This window comes from Diachasma alloeum, unplaced genomic scaffold, assembly GCF_001412515.2.
Source record: "Diachasma alloeum isolate Michigan unplaced genomic scaffold, Dall2.0 Dall_scaffold_00682, whole genome shotgun sequence".
NCBI lineage: Eukaryota > Metazoa > Arthropoda > Insecta > Hymenoptera > Braconidae > Diachasma > Diachasma alloeum.
Genome location: NW_021680814.1, coordinates 243,227 through 247,736, shown reverse-complemented (window position 1 = coordinate 247,736; position 4,510 = coordinate 243,227).

The window sequence follows — 4,510 nt, the reverse complement described above, 5'->3', positions numbered from 1 at the left end:
TACAGCCGTCTACATGTCGCCGGTCAAAGTTTAGAGGGTTTAGTTCAAACTTCCAAATCCTTAGCTATTATCGACATGAGGTTTTTCTCATGATAAGAAAGATAAACAGGAAGTTTCAGCGGCCAAAGAACACGTGTTCGTTCGGTCGTTAGGAATGCATTTTTATAAACATTTTCTTTTCAATTTTAAATTAATTCTTTTCGTCTCTTTAAATAATTGTAGCGAAATATGTTAAGTTAAAATTCACTTGACATTTGAGTTAATTGAGAATAATTATTTTTAGTAAATTTTGAATAAAGTCTTTCTCATTAAAAAGAGAATTATTTTTAATTACCAGTTTTGATAAAATCAAATGTTTTAATTTCTCAATTCTCTCAAATATCGTTCATTCAAACTATTTCTTTTTCGAAACATCTTATTCACGTTTAATGTGAATATTTGATTTTCCAAAATTCTCAATTGAGAGAATTTTGTATTGTCAAATAATAATTATTCAATAAGATTAATTGAACTTTTTCAAACGTTTGAAAACTTTAAGTAAATAATGTTATAGATTTAAATTAGAATAATTTTAATTAATTCAATTAATGACGAGATCGTGGAGGGACAATATGGGACTCCTGAAACGATTCTCATTGGTTAGTTGGGGTTGGAAAAGTCCGCCCACACCTCAACGTAATTTTCCAGTGCTAATGTGGAAGAGGGTGGAGTACCTCTGAAACATTGGGACTCATGTGTGTGGAGAGGGAAAACTCCGGGCCAAGGCCAAACGTAATTGGTCCCTTGAGTCTTCCCTCCAAATGAGTGCAAGGGCACACCCTTAGTGTAGTTGATAAAACTATCTGCACTTCGGGGTGTCTAGTTAGTTCCTTTACAATTCCCAAAGTGGAATTTTAATATCGACCCATTGGGCGATTTCTTTGAAGAATCTTTGATTCTTTTGTCCAGAATCTTGTATGATTCTTTTATAAGTCTTTTGGACTTTTATTCATTTAAAATTAAAATTTTGTTTTAAAGTGTTTTTTTTGAATTATACTTTTAGTTTTGCTTAAATTTGTTTAATTGTAAAATCAGTTTGTGTGAAGAAGCAAGTTGTTAGAGTGGATTTAGTGTGTGTGGCATTTTAACCAATTTGGATTAGCAGTGTTTGCAGTTACTGTAAGTTCTTAAAAAAAAATGTAATTTCCATCAAATTTTGAACTCATTTCTAAAATACAGATTCGTAAGAATCATTTTAGTAAAAACTAAATTCTTTTCATTTTTAAAACCTTTTCTCTTCCTTGAAAATATTCCTTTGTTTATTTATTCTTGGCGGTGAGTGAATAGTTTTTTTTTTCTCTTCCTTTTTAATTAATAATTTTTCAAGTTTACCGGGAATTTCTAGTAGTCAATAATTTTCTTTTCTCTTTGATTCGATTCATCATCAGGGATTCAGTTTATGTCAGGGTTAAATTCAATTTTTATAATTTCTTTACCTAACTTTGACATAACAGCCATAATCCTCCATGCGTCCTAATCCCTCATCATCACCTGGCGTCCATAATCCCTCGTCCGCCTGACTGGCGCCCGTGACGTCACGACGGAAATTTCCCCGCCGGGACCCCCGAGCCAATCACAGCTCACCGGCGGGAACTTACAGCGCCGAACCAATCGGAAGCCAGGATTTTACTCATCCCTTCTCCAAATTTTCCATCAATCACATCCTTGCACTCTCCTTAAATACCGCACACTTTCCACACTCATAATCTGTCAATCATTCACTCGACATTCACTCATCGCTCAACCACTGGACAACACATCAACAGAGAGGACAAGTCTTCTTACGACTAACTCTCCACTCTTGTAAATATTAACGTTTAAAAACTCAAATATATTTCGCTCAACGTTGGATCTCTGGAGTTGTCATTTAATAACCTGCTCACCTCCACAGTACTTTAAAAAATATCTCAAATGTCTCTACTACTACCGCTAATTCCTCTTCTTTTAGTCCTTGAAAAAATTCTCCCTCAAAAAACAGAAAAGTTGGTTCTCGGGATGAGCCGTCTCTCAACAGTCAGTCGTTATCAATATTTGTAATTTGTCTGTTCATTGATGAACGAAGCCAAAGGTTTTATTGAAAGTTAGCTGAGCTGCTCTTCATGTTTATATTGTGTCAGTTGCTATTTAAAAAATACTTGAAGGAAAATAATTTATTTCAATAAATGTTACATGTCAATTTCATATTTAGGCTTCCTCATTAATAATTCCTTCCCTAAAATTACATAACATGAAGCAAATTGAAGTTATTTCAGTACCGAGGTGCGCATAGTACGATTTTAATTCTGATTTCATAATTTTATGTTTTTGATAAACCAATGACACGTTCGATGTGAACTCGTTTACTTGCTAATTTTCCATCTCTCACAACAACCAGTCCAGTTAATTGCGATTTTCCTTTCAAAAACGCCGGAATATTCACTAAAATTCCATTCGGAGCGAAAAGATCTTGAACTGTAAATCCACGATCTGCAATCACGGAATCTCCTGAATCTCACTTTTGTGTCAGATTATTCCTTTCAACTATTGCTCTATCACTTACTGACCCAACATAAGCTGGTGAACAGTAACTGATTAATCCTGCCGGTGACGCTCCAACGACTATTTTCAAGGTATTGCGCTTCTTATAGGTGCTGAACGTAGCATGTTAGAATATTGGATTGGTTGGCTTGGCTATAGGTATCTCAGTGCCATCAAGAATCACACGAGTTGATGGATACGCATTTCTAAAACCTTCAGGCATGTAGTATTGCACCAATTCCTTCGATGGCCACACATTCAGTTCGCCCCACTCCAATGCCATAAAATTTATCCATGTGACTACCACGTTAGCTACAGTCTTTTTACTCACATCGAACAGAAGGGATATCCCCATATCAGGCATTGCTGTCCTTAATTTTATTAGCGTCATGAAAAATTGATTCTCAACACGCAGATTGGAGACATCGTTATATCGATACTGGAATTTATGAACTGCTGGGCCCAATGTATCAAAAACAAACATGAATTTCTCAAATGACTTAAGACCTGTATAATATGCAATCGCTTTTGGATGATTTTCGCATTTGAAACATGAAAATAAGTTCACCATTGTCTGCGTACTTATTGAAACTGTCTTCTGCATCGGCCCCTTTTTCTGACATTTATTTTGTAGATTTATCCTGGTAGAGCACGTCTGAACGATCCCTTCACTCATAGATTTATTCTCTATTTTCAACGGGAGAGGATCCAACTCGATTTCCAAACCAATATGGTCAATAATTTCACTGAATTTATTGGGATCATCTGATAATGCATAATTACAAACGAAATCCGAAAGATCTTTATGAGTCAACTGAGTTTTTCTTCTTTTCGAGTCTTCAAATATTTTCAAGTTCTTCTTTTTCACCTCAGAGGATTTTGAAGTTCGTAGATAAAGTTTTTTCTTCCATGGGAAAATAGAAGGTACAGCTTCCTTCACCAGTGTTCGTCTCGTTAATAATTGACCTTTAAAAAGAGTAAGATCGAATTATTCATCTAGGTTGCTAACGTTCAATATATCTTGAATTAATTTTCCATCCTAGAAGGGTCAAAATTTCTGATAGATATCTGTGTCGAAGCCTTCAGAAGCATAATCACTTTGCTCGAAATGAGAGCTGCACACGCGGGATGCAGAGGTTATACGGAATGATTTCTCTCGTTTAATAGCTACCAGCCATTTTTTACACATTTCTGCATCCCTTGGAAACTTATGCCCACCCATATTTTTACACCCAAACACAGAACACGTCGGCATATTGCTCTACTGATTTAGAAATAGATGTTGAAAATGTAGGCTCCAAAATATCGCATGTCAACACATGCAGTATCTGAACTCTGCGCCAGTTTTCATGGTCGTGTGGCCCCCTCGCCCCTCTATTTATCCACGCAGCTGTTATGTCCTATCAATGTTACTAGGAGGACAGTGGCGCCTTTTTGAAATAACGAGCGCCAAACTTCGAAATGTGGATCCGTTAGCCGCTAAACCTCTGATGAGGACTCCATCGATGTTGACTCGTTCATTTTTGGATAAATGGGTTGAAGGTTTATTCCAGCATAAATCAAAAACACCAGTGCTTAGGAGAGCACATTAACACTATTTATTTCAAACTTCTGATTTAAACTTGAAAACTTTGGTAGAGAAATTCACTTGATAAAACTTTTATGGAAAACTTTAAGAAAAACTAATCGAAGAGAGAAGCTGGAAAAGTTGTCGGAACCATAGCCACGATGGGACTGACTCTATCTTAAACTAAAAATCTAAGGGTTGGGTCCATACACCCCCACTAGACCAAAAGTTGCGCGTGCAGTTGGCCCGGAAGAAAGGGAAGAGGGGTAACCACTGATCTCTATATAACTGGATAGCTGATCCCTATGCTCCCACCACTCTCAAAGTGAGGCGAATTGAAGTGTCAGCCAGCGCTGCCGTATAGTAGCTCAGGTACTAAAGATGACG